Source organism: Anolis sagrei, chromosome Y, assembly GCF_037176765.1.
Source record: "Anolis sagrei isolate rAnoSag1 chromosome Y, rAnoSag1.mat, whole genome shotgun sequence".
In the NCBI taxonomy this organism is placed as follows: Eukaryota; Metazoa; Chordata; class Lepidosauria; order Squamata; family Dactyloidae; genus Anolis; species Anolis sagrei.
The window spans coordinates 81,887,064-81,899,174 of record NC_090035.1 but is presented as its reverse complement, the minus strand read 5'-3'; the positions used below and the strand labels follow the sequence as shown (position 1 = coordinate 81,899,174).

Genomic DNA, 12,111 nt, shown 5'->3' with positions numbered 1-12,111 from the left:
GACTAGATGATGGATGGATGGTTGGATAGATGGATGGATGGATGGATGGATGGTTAGATGGATTGATTGATGGATGGACGGATGGATGGATGGTTGGATAGATGGATGGATGGATGGATGGATGGATAAATGGAGGGAGAGAGGGAGGGAGGGAGGGATGGTTGAATAGCTATGGATGAAGGGTTGGACTAGATGATGGATGGATGGATGGATGGATGATGGATGGATGGATGGTTGGATGGATGGTTAGATGGATTGATTGATGGATGGACGGATGGATGGATGGATGGTTGGATAGATGGATGGATGGATGGATGGATAGATGGATAAATGGAGGGAGGGAGGGAGGGAGGGAGGGAGGAATGGTTGGATAGCTATGGATGAAGGGTTGGACTAGATGATGGACGGATGGATGGATGGATGGATGGATGGTTGGATAGATGGATGGATGGATGGTTAGATGATTGATTGATGGATGGACGGATGGACGGATGGATGGATGGATGGATAAATGGAGGGAGGGAGGGAGGGAGGGATGGTTGGATAGCTATGGATAAAGGGTTGGACTAGATGACTCTTCAGTGACCGTATAATGCTCTTTCCAATGACATTATACATGCTGTGTCGTTGGATCCTGAGGCATTCAAATACAGCCATGAAGTGGATGGCTTGCTTGCAAGTGGATGATAAGGAGTCCCTGCACTTTCCTTTTCAACTAAGCTGCCCAGGCGCTGAGCTCCCAGCAAGAAATGGGCGATAGGAGCGGCCGACCGCTGATATTTTTAGCCAGGAAAGAGGAGACGGGGCTGGAATTTGGAAGGGTGAGATAGCCCTTGGAACGGCACAACTCAGCAGGGTCGAAATGCTTCGAATTCTGCAAGGAGATGAGAGATTCAGGCTGGATCTGCATTATATGGCCAGGGGAGTAGACCCATGCCATGCTGTTCAGTGCAAATCATAGGCATGATAGGGTTCTGCACTGACCACATAGTGCAATTCCAAACTGCATTTTATATAATAGGTAAAGGTTTTCCCCTGACATTAAATCCAGTTGTGTCCGACTCGCGGGGTTGGTGCTCATCTCCATTTCTAAGCCAAAGAGCCGATGTTGTCCAGAGACACCTCCAAGGTCATGTGGCCATAGGCATGACTGCATGGAGGTTCGAATCTGGGGAGCAGCGTGAGCTCCCACTGTTAGACCCAGCTTCTGCCAACCTAGTAGTTTGAAAACATGCAAATATGAGTAGAACAATAGGTACCACTTCTGTGGGAAGGTAATGGTACTCCATGCAGTCATGGGATGCTTAGGTCTGAATCCGCATGCTCAAAGCCCTGGTTTACCAATATACGTACATAGCCCGACACTCAAACCATTGCCTCTCCTAGGATTTTCATGTCTGGCTTTTTTACCAACCAAGTTGGAACCCCCGGTGGCGCAGTGTGTGGCAGGACTGAAGACCGACAGGTCGCAGGTTCGAATCCAGGGAGAGGCGGATGAGCTCCCTCTATCAGCTCCAGCTCCTCATGTGGGGACATGAGAGAAGCCTCCCACAAGGATGATAAAACATCAAATCATCCAGGCGTCCCCTGGGCAACGTCCTTGCAGACGGCCAATTCTCTCACACCAGAATTCAAGAGAGATATTGACAAGCTGGAATGTGTCCAGAGGAGGGCGACTAAAATGATCAAGGGTCTAGAGAACAAGCCCTATGAGGAGCGGCTTAAGGAGCTGGGCATGTTTAGCCTGAAGAAGAGAAGGTTGAGAGGAGACATGATAGCCATGGAGACTAGGACGCAATGGAACAATGGCTTCAAACTACAAGAAAGGAGATTCCATCTGAACACGAGGAAGAACTTCCTACTGTGAGAGCCGTTCAGTAATGGAACTCTCTGCCCCGGAGTGTGGTGGAGGCTGCTTCTTTGGAAGCTTTTAAACAGAGGCTGGATGGCCATCTGTCAGGGGTGATTTGAATGCAATATTCCTGCTTCTTGGCAGAAAGGAGTTGGACTGGGTGGCCCATGAGGTCTCTTCCAACTCTTTGATTCTATGATTCTATGAGAAGCAACTTGCAGTTTCTCAAGTCGCTCCTGACACAACAACAACAACAACAACAACAACAAAAACCCAACCAAGTTGGCCATTGCCTTTGTCTGAATTTGATAGGATTCGAACCCTGCTCCTCCAAGGTCCCAACCCAACACTCAACATACTCTGCCACATTGTATTTCTCCCAAAGAGGAGAAAGCAGTGTTTAAGGGTATGTGTTGATGTTACTGTTTTCGTGTTTGCACAACACAAAAGATAAGAAACTATGTTAACTTTGAAAATTAGACTTTGGGAGGTTCCTTTTTGGCCTTGAATATAGTCTTGCAGGATACACCTTTCTGTGAATTGCAATCCAATCCAACACCGAGGCAATTTCCTAAGCCATGTAACATCCTTTTGGACTTTGTGGCTACCAGGCTTTCTGCCGGCCTCATTTGCAGTCCGAATGCGCCTCTTCTTGGCATGGCATCTTTCCCAAAGAACTCCACGTTTGCCTCTCATTTGGGGCACCTTCTCCGCACGGCTCCTTTTCCAGAGAATTGCCCTTTTTTGGTTCTAACTTTGGGCACCTTCTACTTTTCTAGAAAATTGCAATTTCGAATTTTACTTTGGGCACTTTCTTGGAATTGCCTCTTTCCCACAGAATCGTATTTTTGCTTCTAACTTTGGGCACCTTCTGTATGGTTCTTCCAACTCTAGGACTCTATGCGTCTCTGATTCAATGACCTTCTTGGCATTGACTCTTTTCCAGAAAATTGCAATTTCGCCTTTAAATTTGGGCACCTTCTTGGCACAGCTTCTTTCCAATGAACGGCATCCTTGCACCGAACTTTGGGCACTTTTCTTGGCTCGGCTTGTTTTCTTGACAATGACATTTTGAATCTAACTTTGGGCACCTTCTTGGCATGGCCTGTTTTCCAGAGAAAACAAATCTGGGGAGATGGGTGCGCTCCCGCCGTTAGCTCCACCTTCTGCCAACCTAGCAGTTCGGAAACAGGCAAATGTGAGAAGATCAATAGGTACCACTTCGGCAGGAAGGTAACGGCACTCCATGCAGTCATGCCGGCCAATTGACCTTGGAGGTGTCTATGGACAACGCCGGCTCTTTGGCTTAGAAATGGAGATGAGCACCACCTCCCAGAGTCGGACACGACTGGACTTAATGTCGGGGGAAACCTTTATTTTTACCTTGGGCACCTTCTAGGTCAGGCATGAGCAAACTTGGGCCCTTCAGGTGTTTTGGACTTCAACTCCCACAATTCCTACTTGCTGGCAAAAGGTTAGCCATAGCTTCTGCCAACCTAGCAGTTCGAAAACATGCAAATGTGAGTAGATCAACAGGTTCTGCTTCAGCGGGAAGGCAACAGCGCTCCGTGCAGCCAGTAGGCAGGAATTGTGGGAGTTGAAGTCCAAAAAGTTTGCCCATGCCTGTTCTAGATATTGCCTATTTCCTAAAGCAGCGGTTCTCAACCTGGGGGTCGCAACCCCCAGGGGGGTCGTTTGGCCATTTTGGAGGGGTTGTGAGGCCGCCTCCTTTGACCCCACCCCCAAGGGCGTGGGCCAGGTGAGGGCTCCTTCATGCAAGGCCTGGCCTTGCACAAAGCCTCTCTCGCCTGCCTCGCACTCTTGAAATGTGAAAACACATCCTGCATATCAGATATTTACATTACGATTCGTATCAGTAGCAAAATTACAGTTATAAAGGAGGAACGAAAATAATTTTATGGTTGGGGTCACCACAACATGAGGAACCATGTTTAGGGGTCACGATGTTAGAAAGGTTGAGAACCACTGTCTTAAAGGATCACACTTTAGCATGTTCCCACACTTTGGGAACCTTCCTGGCATGGCCTTCTTTTAAAGCATTGGTTCTCAACCTTCCTAATGCCACGACCCCTTAATACGCTTCCTCATGTGATGGTGACCCCCAACCATAAAATTAGTTCCATTGCTACTTCATAAATGTCATTTTGCTGCTGTTATGAATGTAAATATCAGATATGCAGGATGCATTTTCATACACTGGACCAAATTCGGCACAAATACCCAATACACCCGAATTTGAATACTGGTGGGATTGGGGGAGGGTATTGATTTTGTCATTTGGGAGTTGCTGTTGCTGGGATTTATAGTTCACCTACAATCAAAGAGCATTCTGAACTCCACCAACAATGGAATTCAACCAAACTTGGCACACCGCTCTCCCATGACCAACAGAAAATACTGGAAGGGTTTGGTGGGCATTGACCTTAAGTTTTGGGAGTTGTAGTTCACCTACATCAAGAGAGATGGATCTGGACCAAACAATGATGGATCTGGACCAAACTTGACACAATGATGGATCTGGACCAAACTTGACACAATGATGGATCTGGACCAAACTTGACACAAATACTCAATAAGCCCAAATGTCAACACTGGTCGAGTTTGGGGAAAATAGACTTTGACATTTGGGAGTTGTAGTTGCTGGGATTTATAGTTCACCTACAATCAAAGAGCATTCTGAACCCTACCAACGACAGAATTGGGCCAAACTTCCCACACAGATCCCCCATGACCAACAGAAAATACTGTGTTTTCTGGTGGTCTTTGGTGACCCCTCTGGCACCCTCTCGCGACCCCCTCAGTGGTCCCGAACCCCAGGTTGAGAAACACTGCTCTAAAGCATTACACTTTTGCATCTACCTTTGAGCACCTTCTTGGCCTGGCCATTCTCTAACTACACTTTTGCATCTACCTTTGGGTACCTTTTGCATCTTTTGCATCTAACTATAGCCATCTTCTTAGAATCGCCATCTCCATAAGGAATTACCCTTTTTCCTAGTTCCACCAGACCTCACTACCTCTGAGGATGCTTGCCAAAGATGCAGGCGAAACGTCAGGAGAGAATGCCTCTAGACCATGGCCATATAACCCGAAAAAACTACAACAACCCAATCACACTTCTGCTTCTAACTTTGGGCACCTTCTTAACATGACCATTCCCCTAAAGAATTACACTTTTGCACCTAACTTTGGGCACCTTCTTGGCATGATCTCTTTTGTTTCAAAAGCAATGCATTTCGGTCTCTAATTTTGGGCATCCTGAGGGGCAGCTTTTGGCCTTTCCGGTAGGTGCTTGAGACTAGGGCGGCCAATGTTTCCCTCGTCTCCTGAGACATTCTGCAAAAGCCCCCCTTTCCTCTGTGTGAACCAGCCCCTCTCCCTCTTCCTTGGGCATCCCAGCTGGTTCCCTGGCGCTGAGCGGTCTGTGGGCGCTTGGCCTTGCCAGAGACCCCCCTTTTCCGCCCATCTTGGAGATGAAAGCGAGCCCTCTCCCCGCACAGCCCCATTCGGAGGGGCTTATCCGGGAACAAAGCCCCCAGCGCCAGCCTGGAATCTCAAACAGCTGCTGCCTCGCCTCGCCGTGGGGCCTTTCATACGGCAGAGACCCCTGCAAACCCCGTGCCAAAGAGAGGCATTATTCCTCCCTCTCGCCCGCCCCCCTCCCCATATATTTAAATTCAGCATTGGCCTTAAGTGGGGCCAAAGGGAGATAATAACTGTCCGAGGTGGTTCGTCAGGGATGGAAAAGGGAGGGTGGGAGAGGGGTCCCCTTTTTGTTTAAGCAAATGAGAAAATTCCTACTAGGGATAAACAAAGGGGGATCCGAAAGAGGCCTTTTTGGGCATGCACCCTGGTTGGGGCAACAAGGGCATGCGTTTGGAGAAGGATGGAAGCATTGGTGTTAAAGTGGCTATCTCAACAACCGCAACAACATACATTATGGCTAATTATTACAGCAGCATTTCTCAACCTGGGGGTCAGGAATCCTGTCGGGGTCGCAAGGGGGTTTCAGAGGGGTCGCCATAGACCATCATAAAACATCTATTTCTGATGGTCTTGGGAACCCCTTTGGCAGAGAAGGCTGAAGATCATAGAATCCTAGAATCAAAGAGTTGGAAGAGACCTCCTGCGCCATCCAGTCCAACCCCATTCTGCCAAGAAGCAGGAATATTGCATTCAAATCACCCCTGACAGATGGCCATCCAGCCTCTGTTTAAAAGCTTCCAAAGAAGGATCCTCCACCACACTCCAGGGCAGAGAGTTCCACTGCTGAACGGCTCTCAAAGTCAGGAAGTTCTTCCTCATGTTCAGATGGAATCTCCTCTCTTGTAGTTTGAAGCCATTGTTCCATTGCGTCCTAGTCTCCAGGGAAGCACAAAACAAGCTTGCTCCCTCCTCCCTGTGGCTTCCTCTCACATATTTATACATGGCTCTCATCATATCTCCTCTCAGTCTTCTCTTCTTCAGGCTAAACATGCCCAGCTCCTTAAGCCGCTCCTCATAGGGCTTGTTCTCCAGACCCTTGATCATTTGAGTCGCCCTCCTCTGGACACATTCCAGCTTGTCAATATCTCTCTTGAATTGTGGTGCCCAGAATTGGACACAATATTCCAGGTGTGGTCTAACCAAAGCAGAATAGAGCATGGGGAGCATGACTTCCTTAGATCTAGACACTAGGCTCCTCTTGATGCAGGCCAAAATCCCATTGGCTTTTTTTGCCGCCACATCACATTGTTGGCTCATGTTTAACCCGTTGTCCACGAGGACTCCAAGATCTTTTTCCCACGTCCTGCTCTCGAGCCAGGCATTGTCCCGCATTCTGTATCTTTGCATTTCATTTTTTCTGCCAAAGTGGAGTATCTTGCATTTGTCACTGTTGAACTCTCCACCTGTCCTTCCCTTCCTTTTTGGAAACAGGGGGTGAATCCTCCCACCAAAAGCCTTCCTCTGCTGTGATTGGCCGACCTCTCAACCAAGGGGAGGGCTGTTTCTGAGACTCCAAGTGGGGAGGGAAGAGCAGGTGTGCTTGGCGCATGACAGCAGGGTGCGCATGTGCGGATGAGGAAGAGCGTGTTCGGCAGGAGGGAGGCTCACACCAGCGAGTCCCTTCAAGGCTTTGAATGAGATTTTCCTGCTTCTTGGCAGGATGGGGTTGGACTGGATGGCCCACAAGGTCTCTTCCAACTCTTTGATTCTATGCTTCTATAAGGCAATGGGTTTCTGTGTGGGAAGTTTGGTCCAATTCTATCGTTTGTGGATTTCAGAATGCTCTTTGATTGTAGGTGAACTATAAATCCCAGCAAGTACAACTCCCAAATGTCAAAGTCTGTTTTCCCCAAATACCACTAATGTTCACATTTTGGACATGCTGAGTATTCGTGCCAAGTTTGATCCAGATCCATCATTGTTTCAGAGTCCCCAGTGCTACAACACCAAAACTCAAGGCCAATATCCACCAAACCCTTCTAGTGTTTTCTGTTGGCTATGGGAATCTATGTGCCAAGTTTGGTTCAATTCCATCATTGGTGGAGTTCAGAATGCTCTTTGATTGTAGGTGAACTAGAAATCCCAAACTTAAAGTAAATTCCCACCAAACCTTTCCAGTATTTTCTGTTGGTTTTGCAAGTTCTGTATGCCAAGTTTGGTTCCATTCCATCGTTCGTAGAGTTCAAAATGCTCTTTGATTGTAGATGAACTACAAATCCCAGCAACTACCTCTCCCAAATGTCAAGCTTTATTTTCCCCAAACTCTGCCAGTGTTCACATTTGGGCATATTGAGTATTCGTGCCAAGTTTGGTCCAGATCCACCATTGTTTGAGTCTACATTGCTCTCTGGATGTAGGTGAACTACAACTCCCAAACTCAAGGTCAATGCCCACCAAACCCTTCCAATATCTTCTGTTGGTCGTGGGAGTTCTGTGTGCCAAGTTTGGTTGCATTCCATCGTTGGTGGAGTTCAGAATGCTCTTCGATTGTAGGTGAACTATAAATCCCAGGAACTACAACTCCCAAATGTCAAGGTCTATTTTCCCCAAACTCCACCAGTGTTCACATTTGGTCATATCGAGTATTCGTGTCAAGTTTTAGTTCTGATCCATCACTGAGTCCACAGTACTCACTGGATGTAGGTGAACTACAACTCCCAAACTCAATGTCCACCAAACAGTATTTTCTGTTGCTCATGGGAGTTCTGTGTGCCAAGTTTGGTTCCATTCCATCGTTGGTGGAGTTCAGAATGCTCTTTGATTGTAGGTGAACTATAAATCCCAACAACTACAACTCCCAAATGCCAAGGTCTATTGGTAGAGTTCAGAATGCTCTTTGATTGTAAGTTAACTATAAATCCCAGCAACTACAACTCCCACATGTCAGGGTCTATTTTCCCCAAACTCCACCAGTGTTCACATTTGGGCGTATTGAGTATTTGTGCCAAGTTTGGTCCAGATCCATCATTGTTTGAGTCCACAGTGCTCTCTGGATGTAGGTGAACTACAACTCCCAAACTCGAGGTCAATTTCCACCTAACTCAACATCAATGCCCACCAAACCCTTCTAGTACTTTCTGTTGGTCGCGGGAGTTCTGTGCACCAAGTTTGGTTCCATTCCATCGTTGGTGGAGTTCAGAATGATCTTTGCTTGCAGGTGAACTATACATCCAAGCAACTACAATGTCAAGGTCTATTTCCTCCAAACTCCACCATTTGGGAAAATTGAGTTTCCATGCCAAGGTTGGCCCAAATGCATCTCTGGATGTAGGTGAGCTACAACTCCAAATCTTTGATTGTAGGTGAACTATAAATCCCAGCAAGTACAACCCCCGCATGAACTCCACCAGTATTCAAATTTGGGCATGTTGGGTATTTGTAGTAGTCCAAAACACCTGGAGGGCCCAAGTTGGCCCATGCCTGCTGTAGAGTGGCTACACTTGAACCCCACTTAAACTGCCATGGCTCAAGGCTATCGAATCCTGGGAGTTGTAGTTCTACTCGGTCAAAGAGTGCTTTGAAAACTGAGATATCCAGCCTGCCTTTTAGGAGGGAGAAGTAAAAAGAAGTCTGGATGGAAGAAAATGGTGGCACAACCCCAAACAAGCCCCTACTGTTCCCTCTTCCGCACACGCCAAAACATGCCCGTGTAATGTGCCCCGGAGTTATCCAGCGTCTGGTGCCGAAACACGTTTTGCATTCCTCTGTTCTTTGCAAACCAGACTTTCCCTTCCGCTAAAACTCACTTTTTAAGGTATTTCCAATGAACTGAGAATGAATGTAGTTTGGCATCTCTCGAACCACTATAGCCCAAGGCTATGGAATCCTGGGAGTTATAGTTTTACTAATTGGCATCACTCGAATTGTCATGGCTCAAGGCTATGGAATCCTGGGAGTTATAGTTCTACTAAGGATGCATCTATACCTAGAATGATTGCAATTTGACTAGCTTGAACTGCCATGGCGCAAGGCTATGGAATCCTGGGAGTTATAGTTTTACCAAGGGTGCATCTATACCTAGAATGAATACAATTTGACCAACTTGAACTGCCATGGCTTAAGGCTATGGAATCCTGGGAGATATAGTTCTACTAAGGGTGCATCTATATCTAGAACGACTGCAGTTTGACCGGCTTGAACTGCCATGGCTCAAGGCTCGGAAACCTGGGAGTTATAGTTTTACTAAGGACACGTGTATACCTAGAATGAATACAAATTGATCAACTTGAACTGCCATGGCTCAAGACTATGGATTTATGTGAGTTATAGTTTTACTAAGGGTGAATCTATACCTAGAATGACTGCAGTTTGTCCGACTTGAACTGCCATGGCTCAAGGCTATGGAATACTGGGATTTATAGTTTTACTAAGGGCACTCTGGAATGAATGCAATCTGACATTGCTCAAACTTTGTTGTTGTTATTGGACCCAGCACCAGCTCTGTTGGGCAGGCAAGACCTTGGAAAACTATAACTTCCAAGAATCTGGGAGTTGTAGTTTCACTAAAAGCATTATTCATTTCATTGTTGTTATTGGACCCAGCAGGTGCACCTACACTGTCAAGTTAACACAGTTTGACACCACTTTATCTGCCATGGCTCAAGGCTATGGAATCCTGGGAGTTGTAATTTTACTAAGGGCAGATCTGCACTGTAGAATGAATGGAATCTGGCATCACTTAAACTGCCATGGCTCACGGCTACGGAATCCTGGGAGATTTAGTTTGGAAAGGCACCAGCTCTCTTGGGCAGGCAAGGTTAAAGACCTTGGAAAACTACAGCTCCCAGGAATCCATAGCATTGAGCCATATGGAGGTTCAAGTGGGATCAACTGCATTCATTGGACAGCGAAGACGAACCCTGACTTCCATAAACATCTCCAAAAGCCACATCTCCAAACAATTGCACTCAAAACACAAAAAGCCGGAGCAGAAGTGTTGCAAGATGCCTGCCGGCTGGAGCATCTCACACCCATCATGCACAAGGCTAAATTGTATGCAAATGGGGTTTAATTGCGCATAAATAACTCCAGCGGGTTCGCCAGCTTGCCACGCTCCACTTGGCGCGATTGCCGGAGCCGAACCCAGCCCGGTCTCAATTGACGGGAAGGCACGATTTGCATTCATCTGGCCCCGAAACCCAGGTGGCAAAGGGAGAAGAACCCAAAATGAGGCCATTAAAATCCCCGCATATTATGATCCGATCATGTCGCCGTCTCCATAATCAACGATAAACTGACATTTTCCGAAAGGCGTCGACTTAAGCTCAGTTAATGGATTGGAAATAAATATTGTCCTTTTCGATTTCGTTTTTCCCTTCCATTCCCTCTCCATCTGATTATTGTCATGCCATTATTATTATTATTATATATATATTAAAAAGTAATGTTCGTTTGTGGGATTAATTCAAAAACCACTGGACGAATTGACAGGGAATTTGGACACTCTACCCCTAACAGGCCGATGAGTGACCATCACTCATAACATCCCCCCCAAAAGTGGAAAGGACTTAAAAAACCCCAAAATGCTAAATGACAATACAGGAAAAAAGGGAAGAGGGAAGAAAGGAAGGAAGGAAGGAAGGTAGGAAGGAAGAAAGGAAGGAAGGAGGAAAGGAAGAAAGGAAGGAAGGAGGAAAGGAAGGAAGGAAGGAAGGAAGGTAGGAAGGAAGAAAGGAAGGAAGGAAGGAAGGAAGGAAGGAAGGAAGGAGGGAAGGAAGGAAGGAGGAAAGGAAGGAAGGAAGGAAGGAAGAGAGAAAGAAGGAAGAGAAGGAAGAGAAAGAAGGAAAGAGAAAAGGAAGCAAGGAAACAAAGAGCAAAGGAAAGAGAGAAGGAAGCATGGAAGTAACGAGGGAGGGAAGGAAGGAAGGAAGGAAGGAAGGAAGGAAGGAAGGAGGTAGAGAAGGAAGAAAGGAGAAAAGTAGGGATGAAAAGAAAAAGGGGGAAGGAAAGAAAGGAAGGAAGGAAGGAAGGAAGGATGAGAAAAAGAAGGAAGAGAAAGAAGAGAAAGAAGGAAAGAGAAAAGGAAGCAAGGAAACAAAGAGCAAAGGAAAGAGAGAAGGAAGCATGGAAGCAAAGAGGGAAGGAAGGAAGGAAAGAGGTAGAGAAGGAAGGAAGAGAAAAAGAGTGATGAAAAGAAAAAGGGGGAAGGAAAGAAAGAAAGAAAAAAGAAAGGAAGGAAGGAAGGAAGGAAGGAAGGAAGGAAGAAAAAGAGAAAGGAGGAAGAGAAAGAAGGAAGAGAAAGAAGAGAAAGAAGGAAAGAGAAAAGGAAGCAAGGAAACAAAGAGCAAAGGAAAGAGAGAAGGAAGCATGGAAGTAACGAGGGAAGGAAGGAAGGAAGGAAGGAAGAAAAGAGGTAGAGAAGGAAGAAAGAGAAAAAGAGTGATGAAAAGAAAAAGGGGGAAGGAAAGAAAGAAAGGAAGGAAGGAAGGAAGGAAGGAAGAATGAGAAAAAGAAGGACGAGAAAGAAGGAAGAGAAGGAAGAGAAAGAAGGAAATAGAAAAGGAAGCAAGGAAACAAAGAGCAAAGGAAAGAGAGAAGGAAGCATGGAAGTAACGAGGGAGGGAAGGAAGGAAGGAAGGAAGGAAAGAAGGAAGGAAGGAAGGAAGGAAGGAAGGAAGGAAGGAAAGAGGTAGAGAATGAAGAAAGGAGAAAAGGAGGGATGAAAAGAAAAAGGGGGAAAGAAAGAAAGAGGTAGAGAAGGAAGGAAGAGAAAGTAAGAAAAAATGAAAGGAAGGAAAGAGGTAGAGAAGGAA

General features: G+C 46.3%; 1 protein-coding gene across 1 annotated transcript in view; it reads right to left on the bottom strand.

Annotated features, from left to right (window-relative positions):
* LOC132780038 (basal cell adhesion molecule-like) overlaps positions 1–12,111 on the bottom strand; it is a 94,407-nt gene that overhangs the window by 28,895 nt on the left and 53,401 nt on the right. The window lies entirely within an intron of this gene.